The sequence below is a fragment of the Larimichthys crocea genome, chromosome X (genome assembly GCF_000972845.2).
Source record: "Larimichthys crocea isolate SSNF chromosome X, L_crocea_2.0, whole genome shotgun sequence".
NCBI lineage: Eukaryota > Metazoa > Chordata > Actinopteri > Sciaenidae > Larimichthys > Larimichthys crocea.
The window spans coordinates 35,126,868-35,147,397 of NC_040020.1; positions in this window are offsets into that span (position 1 = coordinate 35,126,868).

Below are 20,530 nucleotides of genomic sequence, written 5' to 3' on the forward strand. Positions count from 1 at the left end.
AGGAGTGAGGATGAGACAGTGTGGTGTAAAAATATATTATTTTTTACACTATACCAAAAACATTTTGTTTTTATTTGTCCAGATGTCAGTGGTGGGAATTAACAAAGCACATTTACTTGAGTGCTGTTATTTAATTTCTCTTTTTTTCAGTACTTTGTGTGTGCGTGTTTATATAAATATAAAAAAATAAAATGTCTGTCCTTTTTTTAAATTTCTAAAAACAGCGCTACATTTGCCTGAATTATAAAAGGAAAAAGGAAGAGCCACTTGGGAGCCGAAAGAGCCGGCTCTTCTTGGTGAGCTGAGCCAAATGATCCGTCCACTAAAAAGAGCCGGAATTCCCATCACTAAAGCACTGGCGCTGGTGTGATCAGAACCATAGACATATATACATAGACGCCGCATTGAGCGCTGAATCGTACGTCAACGCCATTTTGGATATGGCAAAGTAGAGCACAACCCTTAAGTTGCAGAGTGGCAACAAACGGAAAAAGCTGTGCAAGAGTATTCTTTTCCAAGGTTTTTAACTTAGAAACACGCAGACTGCAATTGTATAGCTGTATAGATATGTATGTTCATCAATGCCCCCCGTGTATATATGTTCAGCAATGTGCACCCCTCTCCGTGTGTATTTTTGATATATTCACACTGTTTATATTGCTATATCTACACTGTGAATATCTTTTTATATTTGTCATATTTATACTGTTTATATTTGCTGTATTTTCTTTTAGATCTGTTTAAACTTATTTTATATTTCATGTACCGGTCAAAAGTTTTAGAACACCACACTTTTTCAGGTTTTTTACTGAAAATTATTCAGTTCATTGTGTCATTGCACTCTGAAATGAAAGGATAAAACAAATAAGCAATTTGAGTTGAAAAAGAGAATCAATTTATAGACCAAAATGTATTCTAAACTTTTGACTCATCAAAGTAGCCACATTTGGCAGATATAACAGCTAAACACACTTGTGGCATTCTTTCTACAATAGAAATCAAATGTTCTTTAAAAGTTCTTCCCAAGTCTGTTGCAGAAGTTCTCATAAATGTGTGGCACTTGTAGGTTGCTTGGCTTTAACTCTTCTGTCCAGTTCATCCCAAACCAGCTTAACGGGGTTTAAGTCTGGAGACTGTGCTGGCCACTCCATGTTTTCAAGCTTACCATCTTGTTCTTTTTTCCTGAGGTAGTTTTGGCATAGCTTGGACTTGTGTTTTGGGTCATTATCTTGCTGTAGGATGAACCTCTGACCAACTAGGCGCATACCAGAGGGTATTGCATGGCGCTGCAGAATGCTGTGGTAGCCGTTTTGGTTCAGGGTGCCGCTCACTCTGTACAAGTCACCGACCCTGGATCCAGCAAAACAGCCCCAGACCATCACACTTCCTCCTCCATGTTTGACAGTTGATGTCACACACTGTGGAACCATCCTCTCGCCTGCTCGAGGGCATACAAAGATCCTGCGTGATGAACCGAAAATTTGAAATTCTGATTCATACCTTCTTCCAGTCTTCAGTAGTCCAATGGCGGTGTTTCATGGCTAAGGAGAGCCTCTTTGTCTTATTCTGACGTCTTAGCAATGGCTTTCTTGCTGCAACTCGTCCTGTTAAACCTGCAGCTCAAAGTCTTCTCTTCACAGTTGAAACTGAGACTTGCTTACTACGACCACTATTAAGCTGTGCTTGAAGCTGTTGTCCTGTGAGCCGCCTATCACGCAAGCTGTTAACTCTCAGAAACTTGTCCTCTGATTCAGTTGTGGCTTTGGGTCACAACTGAATCAGTTTCCCCCAGTTTCTGAGTGCCTTTTGATGGTGAAGAAAACTGTATTCACTGAAACCTTGAATTTCTTTGCAATTCCTCTGTAGGACAGACCTACATTTTTAAGTGTGTTAAGTGTTATGATGGTCTGTCTCTCGTCCATTGTTAATTGCCTTTTTCTCGCCATTTTTGTAGCAACACACTACTTTCTGCAGTACGGTACTGTTCACCTGATGCTCATGAGGGTCTGGTACCACAGTGTGTTCCAACACTGCTTTTATGCAGACAGAGGGGGTTATAAGTAATCCAGAAAAATTGGAACACCTGTAGGAATTAGTAGCACCAGCTTTCAAGCCTGATTCCACCTTCATTGCTGCAGAACAGCTGAGTTCTCTCACCTCCCTGACAGGACCCGATGAATCATTGATAGCTGACAGGACCCGATGAATCATTGATAGCTGTTATGCATGATCCCCGACAACTGTTGTATGCATATCAGTGGAAGTTAGAGGCTTCTGCATCCACTGATCAGCTGATACAAAAAATAAGAACGCTTGTGTCTCCTACAGATAGAGATTTTCTAACAATCAATGAATTACATTGTACATCTCATGTGAATCTTGGCCTGGACTCTGACTATGAACACACATGGCTCCAAGTGACACAAGAACAACTGACCACGGTCTCCCTTTTCTGGGATGACCACCACGCAGCGCTTTCTGTTTGTTTGACTGAGAATCAGAAAAGACTTTTTGATGCAAACAATTGTTTTCCTCACGTGTCTTTTTCCAAACACGTGAAGGATAGGTGGGGAAGATTTGGGGTTGTTTGTAGAAAGATGTGTACATATTCAAGACTGGCAAAGTACAAGTGACCCATTGGTCACTTACTCTCCCCAGCTGCAGGTATATAAACAGTCATTACAGTCTTCTTTCCACGGCACACGCACTGTGCAGTTGCTGCCTGATTGACTCACTCTCACACAAGAAATATGTCTTACTATCAGCAGAATGCTGCAGTACAGCCACGTGCTCCCAATGTTCCAAATCCCTACACTATTTTATCACAAGTGCCAGCAGATGCTAAGTTTTTCTCAGTGGTTGATCTCTCAAATGCCTTTTTCAGTGTGCCAGTGCACCCTGATAGTCAATTTTGGTTTGCTTTTACCTTTAATGGCAAACCCTACACATTCACTCGTTTGTGTCAAGGTTATTGTGAGAGTCCAACTATTTACAATGCAGCTCTTAAGGACAGCTTAGAGCCTTTAGTCCTGACTCCCGGGACAGCATTGTTGCAGTATGTTGATGATTTGTAGCCCCACTAAAGAGCAGTGTGAGGCTGATACAAGTTTGATGTAAAATAATTGTCTGTATTTTTTTGATTAATGTGTAATCAAAAGGGGGGAAGTGTAGTGGAAAAATTCTTTTAACCTTTGTTTTACTTTTTTATGCTTACTTTACTTTACAATTATATTTTTGTGTTTAACTTTGAAATTTGTCCTACTTAGGAGACTGCCCCCTGATGGGTTGATATATGTTTGAGTTTTGACATTTCTCTCTGTCCCGGAGATGTTGGTACTAGCCACGGTGTAGAAGGGGAGTAAAGCAGATATTTACGAGGGTAACCCCCCAATGCAATTAGAGTCTCTCTTTTATGACCTCAGAGGAGAGGGAGGGGGAGAAATGTCTAGAAAAGAGCAGTTGAATGTATTATCAGCAGAGAGAACTTTGCGACTGTTGTACTCGTACTGTTGTGTCTCCTTGGCCAAGAATAAAGTTCTCATTTAATACATAAAAAATAGAATCAGGAAACAGGCAGGACACATCTCTGCAGATCCTTCCCACCCTGGACACAACCTGTTTGAACTTCTCCCCTCTGGCTGGTGCTACAGAACACTGTACGCTAAGACAAACAGACATAGAAATACAGACACAGACTGTCACTGTGATTAACAGCTAAAACTGGACACACGGTGAAAATAACATTACTCTGCATATCTGTCATATTATACTGTAAATCTGTGCAATACGTGTATGTGGAGGGGGCGTGGTGCATCAGCTGCAGGAGACAGGTGTGGAGAGGGCTCAGGAGAGCAGCACCAGGTGAGAGTGATTAGCACACCGGTTTCCTGTTGAGCTAACCACTCTCTCCTTTTAAAACACAGTAGCGTGCAGGACCTGGGAGAGAGAGACACAGACACAGGAGTATGGACACTCACAGCTGTTGGCAGCACTAAAGGAGAAGACGCCTGCTAACGACACCAACTGAGCTGTTGTGTCTGGTGAACGAAAATAAACATATTAAAAATCATTTGCTGTTTGAGTCTTACCTGCACAGTGGCATTGGACCACGCCACACTGTACATTATAATTTATATGTTTATCCACTGTTTACATCTAGTATGTTGTACATAGATATGTATATACTGTCATATCCACCTACCTCATGTACAGAACGCAACCGGTTTTAGAAAATGTATTTCATCACCTGCACTATTAACTATCACCAGTCCTTCACCCAGTCTTCAAATGTTTGTCAGTATCTAGATAGATACTGTATTAGAAAATTTATATTACATGATTGTGTGTTATTTTTTATATCATATATATCCATGTTTGATCTCAGTAATATTCTGAAAGGTTTTTTAAGTAGTGTAGCGACTAGAAAGCAAAGCAGTCGCTGTGAGGCTAAGCGTGGGGTGTTTGCTGATTGTCTGACGCGCTGTACTAACAAATATTCGCTGAGATCAAAAAATGTGTTTAAGGATTTTATTAAAGAAGGAAAAAAACGTTTTAGAACGTGCTAAAAGTATGGAAAAATCAATCACAGCGATCAAAAGGAAAAACGTGATATAAAAAATAAACAACAACAAAAGAAATAAAATATAGAAACCAAAATAACCCAAATTTAAACTACAAAATTATCTATGTACACATCATATATGCCCTCATGGCTCCTACACACCAGCCCGTAATTACTGAACTATCACCCCAGTAATTACCCACATTACGCAAAATAAATGAAATAATTCAAAATAAACAGTTCACATAATCACTTCACATTTCTTGTCTTCTTCCTTCCTCCCAATCCTGTAACAAAAGTCATAAATCAGTAGGGCCAGAGGTTGCCCTGTAGTTCTGGGATCTTCACAGTCACTGTCAGTCAAAGTGTCAGAGTTAAAGTCAGAGGTAGAAGCAGAGATCCTGTCATCAATCTGTACCAGCCGCTACACATCCTGCATCGGCCTCCTGTAACAGATAGATCTTGGTTATAGGCCATTCCAGGCAGCTGCTCTTCGTTTTGATGCGCACCTGACGCACAAAGCCTCTTCTGTCCGGAAAGGTTTGTAGGACTCGTCCTATGACCCAGGAGTCATGAGGTGCTGTGTTGTCCACTATAAGCACCAGATCTCCAGGAACAAGGTTGCGCTTCACTCCTGACCATCTTTGCCACTCCTGCAGTTGAGGTAAATAATCCTTTACCTATCTCTTCCAGAACATGTCTGACATGTACTGAACCTGCTTCCATCGCCTGCGAGCGTACATGTCAGTCTCCTGGAAGACTCCTGGTGGTGAAGATGGTGAAGCCTTCAAAAGCAGTAGGTGATTAGGCCATGCCGTCAATGTTTCTAGGTCATGAGGATCCATCAAAGCTTTTGTAATCGGTCTGCCATTTATAATGGCTTCCACTTCACAGAGAACTGTGTGAAGGCCCTCTTCATCCAAACTATGCACGTTCAAGGTGGAGTTAAGGACTTTACGGACTGATCAAATTAATCTCACCCAAGAACCACCATGATGGGAGCCAGTCCATTTTATCCTTTTCTGAAGGAGGACATCATTAATCTGTGTCTGATTCCACTGCTCAATGGATGTTTTCAATTCATGTTCTGCTCCTTTGAAATTTGTCCCATTATCAGAGCGCAGTTCCCGTACTTGGCCACATCTCGCTATAAAGCGTCTGAGAGCATTTATGAAGGCGGCTGTGTCGAGTGAAGGTGCCACTTCAATGTGGATTGCACTTATAGTCATGCAGGTAAAAATGACCCCATACCTCTTCACAACGCTCTTCCTGCTCCTTACCTCGAAAGGTCCAAAATAGTCCACTCCAACCCGAATAAATGTGGAAGTACTGGGAAGAGTGGTTGCACATTACAGAGGACAGGCAAATTACTTACTGTAGAGCCGGTGCCACTTTTTGTTGAAAGGATGAAAAAGGTGTTCCGTGTAAACAGTGGAACACCTGTAAACAATGCTGATAACAGCCCGTACAGCATGCAGTTAAAAAATGCACTCATGATTGGATTCAGACCAGAAATCAGTCAATTCAAAAGGAAACACCTGATTGCTTGGAAAAATAAAGGATTGCAGAGGACCAGTGATTATGCAATTCATGCAGAAGAAACAAGTGAAGCAAAAAAGAAAAAAGATACAAATGCACTTTTGTGCTATGACAGTAACACTGGTGAACTTTCCCCCCGAGATAACCACGGGAGGGGGAGAGGATGTGGAGGTGGTGAGAATAAATCAAATCAAATCAATTTTATTTGTATAGCCCAAAGTCACCAAATACATTTGCCTCAGAGGGCTTTACAATCTGTACAGGGAGTGACACCCTCTGTCCTTAGACCCTCGGTTCGAGTGAGGAAAAACTTGCCCACAAAAAACCTTTAACAGGGAAAAAATGTGGAAGAAACCTCAGGAAGAGCCACAGAGGAGGGATCCCTCTCCCAGGACGGACAGACATGCAATAGATGTCACGTGTACAGAACAAATCAACACAAACATATTGTACAATTACAATGACTGATAAAATGACAATGAATTACAATGAATGATAAAACGGTGGAGTCCCCCGGCAGTCTAATCCTATGGCAGCATAACTAAGGGATGACCTGAGCCAGCCCTAACTATAGCCTTTATCAGACACACACACATGCACAGACAGAGATAGATACATTACAGACACAAGCACAGCAACAGATGACGAGGCAGAGGTAGATGAGATTTTATTATTACAAACAGCTGAGATTTTACTATCACAGGAAGGAGCTAAACCAGGGGTGGGCAAACTTTTTGACTTGCGGGCTTTGAATGTTCGAAGGCATGAAAAAAAGGTTTCAACAATGAGTGTCATTCTTTAAACACAATCTTTGTGTATGTTATTAACATCTTTTTAAAACACATTTTAACATCTTTGTGTGTTTTTAAACACATTTGAATATATTTAAACACATTTTTGTTAAAATAATCTTCACTTTTCAACTTCACACAATTTAACTTTTCAGCTTTTTTAAACATGTTCACTCATCCGACATTTGGACCCAAGCCTGGCCCCGTCTCTGCCAGACTAATAATGAACATGTCTTCACCAGTGTGGCAGAAGAAAGAAGACTTCGAGTTTTAATATGACGCGATGTTTGAAACAAGCGGTATTAAAGAATATGAAGCAGCCGCGGTAGCAGCTACCGGTGCTACTAAGGCTAAAACATCTCAGCCTCTTTGTCTTTAGGTAACAACCAGGAGCTTCGTGATTGATTCAAACTAAAGCAGAGACATAGCAGGAGACATTAGCAAGAGACATTAGCAGCGTTTCTTCGCGCTGGAATAGAACTTTTGACACAAAACAGCAAAGATAAGACATACTGTATCATTTTGTGGGTTTTGTTGCTACTCTTTGGGGGCTAGCTCGCCGAGTTTTCATCGCACAGTGATGAGACACATAAATTTGTAAGATATATTTTTATTTTTTGGATGTGGATAAGTTCGGCGGGCTGTATTGAAAAGCCTAACGGCCCACGGGCCGTATTTTGCCCATGTCTGAGCTAAACCATGGATAAAATTGGAAGTGCAAGGGAAAACAATAACTTTCTTGTGTGACACAGGAGCCTGCAGAACAGTTGTGTGATGTAGCGAAACAGAAGAAAATTTCCCTTTGCAGCTAAATAGTGGTTTGAGAGTCAGGTCAGCCACAGGACATGTAACTATTGAACCTTTGACCAAACCACTAAAAATAAGTGATTCTAAAACAAAGAAAAGTATTCTGGCCTCTGGCGTCATCACAACTGTGTCCCATTAACCTCTTAGGGAGGAATCTGATGACTAAACTAGGAATAGCAGTAGTCCCGGACAAAAATGGTCTTGGTCTGAAAGCATGCCGTGTAAATCTAAAAACAGCAGGCAGCGATGAGTAGAGTAGAGTAGAGATACTTTATTGATCCCGAAGGAAATTAAGGTGTCCAGCAGCATATACATGTAACACATTACACAAAACCAACATATCAGCACAACAACAACAGCAGAAAACCATAGCACATACACACATTGCACAAAAACACCACTCAACTGTCTTTCAAAAACACCAGGTAGTAAAATGTCATAAAAATAGAAAAATGTCAGTCCGTCCGTCCGTCTTCTCCCGCTTATCCAGATACGGGTCGCGGGGGCAGCAGTTTCACCATGGAAGCCCAGACTTCCCTCTCCCCAGCCACTTCTTCTAGCTCTCCCAGGGGGACCGCAAGGCGTTCCCAGGCCAGCCAAGAGACATAGTCCCTCCAGCGTGTCCTGGGTCTTCCCCTCCCGCCTCCTGGAGGGACGTGCCCGGAACATCTCACCAGGAAGATGTCCAGGAGGCATCCTCACGAGATGCCGGAGCCACCTTAACTGGTTCCTCTCGATGCGGAGGAGCAGCGGTTCTACTCTGAGCCCCTTGCGGATGGCCGAGCTTCTCACCCTATCTCTAAGGGAGAAAAATGTCATACTAATAAAATGCCTGTCATGGTAAGGAATAAATAAATAAATAAATATTAGTGCAAAACAAGGTAATGATTGGGGGTGGGATGTGGTGCACAGTTTTGAGAAAGAGATAAGAGAGGTAAGAGAAGAGAAACACGTTACTGCCCAGTAATGATTCAGTTATTGTCCGATGAATTAATATTGCATGTCAACTATCAAATCAAATCAAATCAAATCAAATCAATTTTATTTGTATAGCCCAAAGTCACAAAGTACATTTGCCTCAGAGGGCTTTACAATCTGTACAGGGAGTGACACCCTCTGTCCTTAGACCCTCGGTTCGAGTGAGGAAAAACTTGCCCACAAAAACCCTTTTAACAGGGAAAAAGTGTGGAAGAAACCTCAGGAAGAGCCACAGAGGAGGGATCCCTCTCCCAGGACGGACAGACGTGCAATGGATGTCACGTGTACAGGACAAATCAACACAAACATATTGTACAATGACTGATAAACTATGTAGTCAGTGTATGTGTAACTCTTTTTGTGAGGCGTTGAAAAGCAGTATGGCCATGGGAACAAAGGACCTACGCAGTCTGTCCGTTCTGCAGGGGAAAGACCGGAGTCTACTGCTGATCAAGCTCCTTTGATTAATGAAAGTGGTGTGTAGGGGGTGCCGGCATTGTCCATTTTAGACAGCAGCCTGCTCAGGGTCCTTCTCTCTGCAATTGTTGTGAGCGCCTCCAGCTCCATGCACACCACAGACCCTGCTTTCCTCACCAGTCTGTCCAGTCGTCCAGTATCTCTTATCCTGGTGCTACCTCCCCAACAGTTGCTCTTCTATGCTGTATACCACAGCATAGAAGAGCACACTGGCCATAACAGACTGGTAGAACATAAGCAGGAGTCTGTTGCAGACATTGAAGGACCTCAGCCTCCTGAGAAAGTAGAGCCTGCTCTGCCCCTTCTTGTGTAATGCATTTGAAGTAGCGGACCAGTTCATCTTATTGTCAAGGTGTACTCCCAGGTATTTGTAAGTGCAGACGGTCTCCAAAGTCTCCCCACCAATAGTGATGGGCAGCAGTGGAGGGGCGGTTCTCCTGAAATCCACCACCATTTCCTTGGTTTTGGTGGTGTTCAGCTGCAACTGGTTAGCCCTGCACCACCCAACAAAGTCCTCCACAAGGCTCCGATACTCCCTCTCCTCACCTTCCCTGACACACCCCACCCTAGGGTCTTCGTTAGGTGTGAGGTGAGGGCAACTGGTCTGTAGTTAGTCATTGAGTTCTTTAAGGTGTGGCTTCTTGGGTACTGTTATAAGGCATGATGTTTTCCATAGTGTCGGTAAATTACTGGTACAGTTTAGGTCTAATTCAATCAGGACCAAGTAGTATAACTCAAGAATTAATGAAACTGGTAAAAAATTGCATTCATTCTGCTAAGATGAAAAATGCTGAAATACGCACACCCAAACAGTTACATTGCACAATGTACTTTCGACACGAGCGCGGACCAGACAAGGAATATCATGACAAATTCTTCAAAGAGGCCAGCTGTAAGGTAGCTCCTACTGATCTAAAAAAAGGAAGGAAAAAAGGAAATTGTGCTTGCGTGTTGAGTCTCCAGGAACCAGAAATGAAATTGTTTAGAGGGGGGGGGGGGGGGTTTGCCATTCGCACCTAAATTGGACATGTATTGTATCTCAGTGGAGAAACTAGCCTAGACACTATCACCGATTGATACACTTTAACTGCTGAAGAGAAGAGGAAGAGGTAGAGCTAACTAATCTACCTCAAGAGTTGTGGTCCAAGGGGTCAGCTGACATGGGACTCATTAAGGGGGTACAACCAGTTAAAATAACTCCAAAAGGCTCTTACAGGCCGCATCAGAGACAGTATTCACTCTAACCAGAAGCTGAAGAAGGAATAGCACCAACAATACAGGATTTACTAAGTGCAGGAGTTATTAGAGAGTGTCCAAATGCAGCATGCAATAGTCCTTTATTTCCTGTAAAGAGAGCCGCCCCATCGACAGGATGGAGGATGATACAGGATTTACAAGCAGTAAACAAAGCAATAATACCACGTGCTCCCCTTGTTCCAGACCCACACACTCTGCTAAATGAACTTAATCCAAAAGTAAATATTTTACAGTGATAGATTTAGCTAATGCATTTTTCTTTATACCATTTCACAAAGACGATCAATTTTTGCTTGCATTTCAGTATAGAGGGAACAAGTATACATTCACAAGACTCCCACAAGGATATTGTGAAAGTCCGACCATCTTTTCAATGTCAATGTCATCTAACTTAGCACAATTTACTGGAAGCCAGCTATTATTGTACGTTGACGATATTTTGCTAGCCTCAGAAAATGAACAGGATTGCAAAACTGACACTGTTGCTCTATTAAAGTGCTTAGCAGAACAGGAAAGGGCCAAAAAAGGGCCAAAAACCCATGCATGTTATGTCAGGATAGCAATCATCAGCTCTGCAAATGCCCAGATTTCCTGAAAGAGACACTAGAATACAGAAGGACTTATGTCAAAGACAATAAACTGTGTTATGGTTTCCTCAAACCTGGTCATGGGGCTAAGGAGTGCTGGCTCCATCACACATGTGGATTGTGCAAAGGACGACATCCCACCTGTCTTCACGATGACAGCTACAGAAAAGGTGAGAACAAGGTAAAGGAAGAAAGGCAAAATCCAGCACAACACGGTGAAATGGAACCAGCATCTGCTACGTCCCTCAACGTCACCAGCCAAGGTCAGTCAGCAAACACTTCCATGATAGTGCCGATCTGGGTTTCCAATGAAAGGGATCCATCCAGAGAGAAACTTGTGTATGCCCTGCTGGATACACAAAGCGACACAACATTCATCGAACAAGATGTAAGTAATGAACTGCAGTTCACTACTTACCCAGTTAAACGAGAACTCACTACCATGATGGGTGAGAATATGGTCTTGAAAAGTGCCCCCTGCATACACCAAAGACTGTATACCTGTAAACAGGGAGCATATTCCAACGCATGAAACAGCCAAAAGATGGCGGCATCTACACACAATAGCAGACCAGATACCGCCACCGCTTAGTTGTGAAGTGGGGCTACTGATTGGCTACAACTGTCCGAGAACGCTTGTGCCCAGGCGAGTCATAACAGGTGAGGATGACGAACCCTTCGCCATTCTCACTGACTTAGGGTGGACTATTGTTGGCTGCTCAGCTCCTCACTCTCTCACTTCTTACTAGTCACTGCCACAGAGTAACCATGAGGAAGCTACCTGCGGTGAGTCCTTTGGATGCTCTCAGAATTCTAGAGACTGACTTCAAAGACACTCTAGCAAATGACAAAACAGTCTCTCAGGAAGATTTGATCTTTCTTGACAAGTTAAAGGAAAACATAAAGAAAAACCAACACGGACTGTAGAAGCTAAGCCAATGCTTTAAGCTACTGAGGCATTTGCAACGGGAAACCTAATTGACGCGCTTTACTTTACCGTGACGGATGAATGAGAGTCCAGTTGGTTTTTAGTTCAGATGCAAACAAGTCCATTTATTTGACATCATAATGCTTGAATCACACATTTCTCTCTCACATATACACATCCGCACGAATGCAGCGACAGCGACAGCGGTCAAAAACTGTTTTCCCTTTCCGGCTGGAAACACCTGATGCGCCCCTAAAGGTTCCCACCATATATAGGCTGCACACCACTAATTAATCAGACCGTGACCCACATAACAATTAACACAATCTGCCCTTACACTCAAACAAAAATCTGCTCTTACACGGACATTATGAAATGCCCCTCCCGTTCAAAGAAAGGCCATGCTTACCTGACAACAAGCAGCTTGCTGTTGTAAGGCTCAGTCATTTGAAAAGAAAGTTCATTGCAAATGAAAAATACAAGAATGACTATGTAAATTACATGAAGGACATAATTGAAAGGGGTGACGTAGAAGAAGTGTCTACTGAAGGCACTGAGGGAGAAAGGTGGTACATACCTCACCACGGTGTTTATCACCCCAAAAAGCCTGAAAGACTTAGAGTGGTTTTCGACTGCTCAGCAAAGTACAAAGGGAGCAGTCTGAATAATCACCTTTTGTCAGGCCCAGACATGATAAACAGTCTGACAGGAGTACTTATTCGCTTCTGTCAACATCATATTGCTTTGATGTGTGACATAGAAAAAATGTTCCATCAGTTTCATGTCTTAGAGAATGACCGTGACTACCTACGCTTCCTATGGTGGTAGAACGGCGACACAAGTACATCAGCTCAGGAATTCAGAATGAAAGTCCATCTTTTTGGAGCTGTATCCTCACCAGGGTGTGCGAACTACAGATTAAAGCAGCTCGCCAAAGAACACAGTCACACACACCCATTAGGGTCACAGTTCATTGCCAGAGACTTCTATGTGGACGATGGAGTAGCCAGTGTCGAACCTGAAGAAAAGGCCATCCGTCTAGCAAAGGAGGCACGTGACTTGTGTCTTAAGGGAGGTCTATGCTTGCACAAATTTGTGTCAAATAACGATACTGTTCTACAGAGTAAATGGTAAATGGACTGTACTTATATAGCGCCTTTCTAGTCTTCCGACCACTCAAAGCGCTCTACACTACATATCTCATTCACCCCATTCACACACATTCATACTCTGATGGCATTGGCTACCGTGCAAGGTGCCAACTGCTCATCAGTTTAAGGATCTAAGCATTCATACACATTCATACACCGATGGCACAGCCTTCGGGAGTGTTACGACCATAAAAGGGTATGAAAGAAGTAACATAAAAACCAGATTTTAAAGGTTATTAAACAAAAGTATTTTATTAAATGAAAGTTTTTAGATTGTTTTAACAAAAGGAGGTGAGGCAAAAGGGAACTAAGGGCGAGCAAGTGCTGTTAAACGAACAAACTAACATAACAAAAAGAGAACTCTAAACAGAGCCTATTATCTAACTAGAAACTCAAAACGAGAAAGAAAAACCTCACTAACTAAGTCTCTAACTCTAAATAACAAAAACACATCAAAACAGCACCTCTAAACTAATGGGGCTAACAGAAATACACTCTAGTGTGATCAGTAAATGTATATCTAAACTAATCCCTGCCCAGTCCCAACAATTCAATACACTATCCTCCACAGTTACCAATACCAACAAACGAGGCAAGCTCACAAACACCACACACACAAGTAAAGCCGCCACGATGCTCGGGCGGCTGTGATTTAAATCCCCGTGATGCTGCTGCGGGGGCCCTCTCATTGGTGGCGCGGAAATCATGCCGCACCAATCCTGGCCCTGCACAGCTGCCGAACGTGTTGTCCCCGCCTACTCCAGCCTGGGGCCAACCAGGGACCGGGAACCGCACACCTGAATTTACCTATTGTGGGAAAACAAACACTACACACACACACATATGCGCAGGGCGAAACTGCGACAGCCGTAACACCCCTCCCCTTAAGACAAAAAAAAATATACCCTTTTTTTTTGTTACACACGAAATCACATTTTCGTTCTCTTTTTTCCCACGCCGGAAACGAGACGACACTTGTCATCATCTTCTAAACCTGGTTACCAACCAACATGTCAACGTGTAGGTCAGGTGTCATCTAAACGAAAAGTGCACGAAGCGACCCACACAGACAGACAAATCACAAAAGGAACTACTGATGGCAGAGGCCAACAAAAACATAAGGAGGTCCTGTAGCCGCTTACCTCAGCCCGGCCTACCAGTAGGCCTGGGCCGACGTTGTGCGCCTCTACCACCCTCAACATTACCCACGCCAGAAAAATTAAAGCAAACACAAACCAACCTATTACGGTACGCTGGGGCAACATGATTCCGCGCGATACATTGTCATTCTCCTTATCATTATCCTCGCCTCTTCCTTTCCGCGCCTCACGATCTGAGGACTCCAACTCTAACGCATGAGTTACCTTCTCTCCTGCCACGTCATTTCCCATTACAAACACCACATCTTTAATAGGTAACTCAGGGCACACAGCAATGGGGAAGAAACCAGTTACCAGTTTACTGGCTACGTGGACACGGTGTACGGCTCTGGGTGCGCGACCCATCTCAACACCGCGTAACACCGTGCCATACCCACAAGCGGACTGCCTCAAAAACGGTAGCACAGAGGAAAGGATTACAGATTGGGAAGCACCAGTATCTCTCAAAATGCGCACCGAGCGCTGTTCTGTAGGTTCACCCGTCAGCGACACTAAGCCGTCAAAAATGAACGGTTTAAAACCATCATCACCACTCTTAACAGTATCCTCCTCAGTGCCGGTATCCGACACGGTCTGGATCAAGCCGACACTTTGGGTTTGCGGCTCACCTTGGGTCTGCAGTTGCTCCTTACGCTTCAGCAATAAACAGTTAGCAATTATGTGCCCAGATCGGTGACAGTAAAAACACTCACGGTCCTCTTTCCTAGGGCTCTGCACCTTGGGCACACCATTTCGCCGCGTTGGTGCAGAGTTAGGCTGCTCCACAGGGACCGACGGGAATACTGCCTTATGCGTTAATACAAACTCTTCTGCTAGTACAGCAGCGGAGGATAACGAAATCACTTTCTGTTCCTTTATTTAAGTAACGATACGCTCCGGCAAACACCTTTTAAACTCCTCTACTAGCATTAACTCACGCAAGGAAGCGAAGTCGTTAACTTTACATGCTGCAGTCCACTTATCAAATAGCATGCCCTTCTCACGGGCAAACTCTACAAATGTGCTCTGTTCAGCCTTCTGAAGATTTCTGAATCGCTGGCGGTAGGCTTCAGGGACCAATTCGTACGCTCTTAATATCGCAGACTTTACTGAATCATAACTCAAACTCTCCTCTAAGGAAAGCGCCGACATGACCTCCTGCGCCTTGCCGTGTAACTTACATTGGAGCAACAGTGGCCACACATCAACGGGCCACTGCAGCGCAGAGGCTATACGTTCAAAGGCACTAAAATAGCTGTCAACTTCGGTTTCCCGAAAAAGAGGCACTAAAGCAATATGCTTACTACAGTAGTAGCAACTTAAAAGTTCCCGTTCAAGCTGAATTCCAGCTGAATGGCAGCCGGTTCCCTGCCAAGTCTCGTGAACGGAGAGACCCCCCTCCTTCTCCCGGGCGTGTCTATTTTTTACTGTAACTCCACCCACTCATGTGATTACAGGGTATGACCAGGAGATGGCGCTTCTCTCACAGAACTTTTTTACAGTTGTTCTACCTGGAGATGACGTAGCTTCTCTCTCTCTCTGTCGCTCCCTCTTAATCTGCATGTAGTGAAAGCCACAGCTGGACATCAGTATCCATCATACTGTACAGTATACTGTACTATCAATATGGCCACTATGGCGTTCAGAGGAATATTCAGAAATCGAACGTGTTTCATACTGCAGGCTTCAGAAAGCATCAAACAGATATAACTCTTAAAAAACAGTTACGGGCGGAGTTTTCTTTAATAACAAGTTTATGTTGGCATGTTGTTGTTGTGCGTGACATGGAGTTGCGGCTCAGTGTTATCTTATCACAACTGTTTTTCCCCATCAACCAATCCGTGGAATACTTGGTGCTGTGTGGGGCGATATGAACGGATCATGATGATCCTTTGCACCACTAAACACATCCATGATTGTGCTCTGTCTCAGCTGATCGGGTCACCCGCTCACCCCAGCGTATCTGTTCAGATGTGTCTTAGTTTAGACAGTCTACGGTGAGAGCGGAACATCACTGCTCCTCCCCGTGGACAAATGAGGCATTGCAGCTGGTTTTCACACAGACTGCTTAGGGGCGTTTCCAGTCGGGCCCTCACTGACTACGTCATCGCGGGGGATTACATTTCGGTCACGTGCCAGCCAAGGACCTGTGACGGACCTGTGACGGACCAGCCACGGTCCCGTCACGGTTCCGTCACGGAAACACGGGAACTTTTAAGTTGCTACATCTGTAATATCAAATTGCCTCGGTGAACTGGTGGAGGGAGGGAACGTACCTGGCACAGCACCGGCGGAGTCACGCAGCGCGTGCGCCTCCAGCTCCAGCTGACGCAGCCTCACAGCTTTGTCAGCCTCGATCTCCAGCTTTCTTATTTCGAGCTGGTATTGCAGCTGTGCCTGTCGATCCTGGGCCTCTAGTTGGAAACGGGCAATGCAGACTTTCACCCTCGCCTCGTCTCTAGACCCCGAGCTAACTGAGGAGAGAGGATCATAGCGGGGCAGGGTGAACGGTGTCTTCAACCGCGCACCTGCCCCTGTCACTCCTCCTCCCGCAGCTACAGCACCCTGAGGCTCAACCTCAGGCTTTGGGTCACCCTCGTCACTGAGGGCGCCCTCCTCAGACACAGCACGTTCAGCCGTCTGTGGTGCCACCAGGACTCCCCTTTCCACCAAGTTCCTGACGACTAGAGCCTTTAGCTCCTTTTTTGACCAATTGTCTCGAATAAGGGAAACCAAAGAGTGGAGCGCAATCTGTGCCAAATCACACTTCTTACATTTATCGATTTGATCGAGCGATGGGTTGGTCACAAACGCCTCCATACTAAATGTTGCCATTTTTAACAAACACAAAAACCACAAACACAAAACAATCTGAAAATTTCCAAATAATATTTACCTTTCGTTTCTTGGGTAATTTAAATTGATCCCGGACGAGCCCCCATTTATGTTACGACCATAAAAGGGTATGAAAGAAGTAACATAAGAACCAGATTTTAAAGGTTATTAAACAAAAGTATTTTATTAAATGAAAGTTTTTAGATTGTTTTAACAAAAGGAGGTGAGGCAAAAGGGAACTAAGGGCGAGCAAGTGCTGTTAAACAAACAAACAACAAAAGAAGAACTCTAAACAGAGCCTATTATCTAACTAGAAACTCAAAACGAGAAAGAAAAACCTCACTAACGTAGTCCAACTCTAAATAACAAAAACATATCAAAACAGCACCTCTAAACTAATGGGGCTAACAGAAATACACTCTAGTGTGATCAGTATATATATCTAAACTAATCCCTGCCCAGTCCCAACAATTCAATACACTATCCTCCACAGTTACCAATACCAACAAACGAGGCAAGCTCACAAACACCACACAAACAAGTGAAGCCGCCACGATGCTCGGGCGGCTGTGGTTTAAATCTCGGTGATGCTGCTGCGGGGGCCCTCTCATTGGTGGCGCGGAAATCATGCCGCACCAATCCTGGCCCTGCTCAGCTGCCGAACGTGTTGTCCCCGCCTACTCCAGTTTGGGGCCAACCAGGGACCGGTAACCGCACACCTGAATTTACCTATAGTGGGAAAACAAACACTACACACACATGTGCGCAGGGCGAAACGGCGACAGCCGTAACAGGGAGCAACTTGGGGTTCAGTATCATGCCCAAGGACACTTCGGCATGCAGACCAAAGGAGCCGGGGATCGAATCGCCGATCATCTGATTAGTGGACGACCCGCTCTGCCTGTGAGCCACAGCCGCCCCCGACTGAGCATCCCAGCAACTAAACACGCCACAGACACCAAAGCAAAAAGTCTCACATTCAATGATGCAGCCTTAGAAAGAGCACTAGGAATACACTGGAACACTGAGAGTGACTGTTTCACTTTCAACGTCACGCCCAAGGACCAGCCAGCGACACAACGTGGCATCCTGTTGTCTGTCGCCTCTGTGTACGACCCACTCAGCTTCTTTGTGCCCTTTCTCCTCAACGGAAAGAAAGTCCTCCAGGAAATGTGCCATCAAGGAACAGGATGGGATGACACTATTCCAGAGAAGTTAAAGTCACGGTGGGAGAGATGGCGAGATGACCTTGAGAAACTCGAAGGAATTCAAATAGCTCGCTGCTATCAACCAGCTGGCTTTGGAAAGGTAACTAAAGCAGAATTACACCACTTCTCAGATGCCAGTACAACTGGCTATGGACAGAGCAGTTATCTGAGAATGGTGAATGAAAGGGAAGAAGTTCACTGTACTCTTCTCCTGGGAAAGGCACGGGTTTCACCGCTGAAGGTAACAACTATACCCAGGTTAGAACTCACTGCAGCAGTTGTTTCAGTCACAGTGAGTAATATGCTGAAGGAAGAATTAGGCTACTCTGATATTGGGGAGTTTTACTGGACGGACTCAAAGGTAGTCTTAGGCTACATTAATAACGATGCCCGCCGTTTTCACACCTTTGTAGCTAATAGGGTGCAGAAAATCCGTCATGCCTCAGCATAAACTATTCCTAATACCTCCCAAAGTTCCAGATTATTGCTCAGGTCGTACATACACTGTAATGATAGGCACCTGGTAGTTAAAAAAAATGACTACAGTACAAGTACCTTGTAAATTCCTCAATTGTTATCCCTTTATTCCATAACTTTACATATTGTTCCCCTGTACCCACTTATACGTATTGGTATGTACTGTACAGGTACACCATTAGTACAAAACATTACACCCTGACTCCGGAGTAATTACGCTGTACGTTGTGGGCTGTAATCCAAAGCATCACCGCTAATCTCACCTTCAAGTTCATTATTTCGTTGATCAATCTGTCCTCAGATATATCCATCTCGGCCTGGTCTGCAGGGGTTTCCTGCTTGCTGCCTTTACCCTTCTGGTATTTTGTGTTTAATAACATGTTGATTGCCCTGGTGTGTGGTCCAATCCAAGGTGCCCATTTGTGGTAGGATGGCGATATCACGCATAGATTAGCAGCATTACCTAGAGAAGGAACAACCAGACAAATAACACATGGACTTCTTAGCTTTGCTAATGTAAGAAATATCAATGTATGCAGTTGGAGACATCTAGCACAGAGCACACTTTAAATCAGGCATGTCCAAACTGTTCCACAAAGGGCCGGTGTGGCTGCAGGTTTTTGTTCCAACCAACCAAGAGCACACAGTTTGACCAATCAACTCTCTGAAGACTGAGACCAGTTGATTAAATGAGTCAAGTCTGGTGTGCTGCTGTTTGGTTGGAAGGAAAACCTGCAGCCACACCGGCCCTTTGTGGAACAGTTTGGACACCCCTGCTTTAAATGATGACTTTTCAATATATGACACTGTTGGCCTCCCATTAAAATGTTGCTAAAAGAACACCCCTTACCTCTCTTTGTTTGCCATAACTTGTGACTAAACCAAAAGCAATTAAGATATAGCCAAAGGAATTTATTACATTCCAACTCAGCAAAAGGGGCCTATAGGGTACTCTGTTATCTCCTTTGAGCATATATTACGTCAAGCCACAGAGTATCATGAGAGCATGATTCTCTGATGAAGGCACTATGATGAAACATATCAGCGCTATTTTTTCCTCCCCTGAAACTGTTTGGATCACTTGTGAAATCCTTTCTCCCACTGAAACCTGACCTCAAGCATTCCCTTTCAATTATTCAAAGTTGAAAATCTTCACCTACTCTTCACAAAGCCTCGACAAAGAATTTCTTGGCTAACAGAATGCCAGAAGTCTTTAACGTCCACCTGGCCATTCAGGTGGTGGTTCTTGGAGGTCACAGACTGAAAATCAAAACACAAACAATCAGTGGCGATTTTAATTTTATTTATTTATGAAAAAAACATGAAAAGAAAAAAGTACACACTTGGCATACTGAATACTCCTTTCTTGTGCAGATCCATAATCACAACGGGGTGGGGGGGTGATCTCCACAGTTTACACAAGAGAATTCATATTTGTGGGATGACAGGGCTTTAAAATGAAGGTACCCATGAAGAATCAAATCAGGATCTGGATACTTTTGATTGTCCACCACTCTTGCCACAGCTGTATGGTTCTAGAAATGGATGCGAATATAAAGCGGATATCACTTATATATCAGATAGATAAAGTGGGTTGAGAAAAAATTTAGACACATTCAATTGATGTTGCAGCCTTCAATTTTAACCTCATCAATCCACACCCCATTACCCTAAATGCAAATTAATTAAAAACGGAAAAACAGAAACATCACATTGTATAGAGTAATCAGACCCTTTGCTATGACATTTTTTCTTTATCATCTTTGAGATGACTATACGCCTTGATTGTATCTAT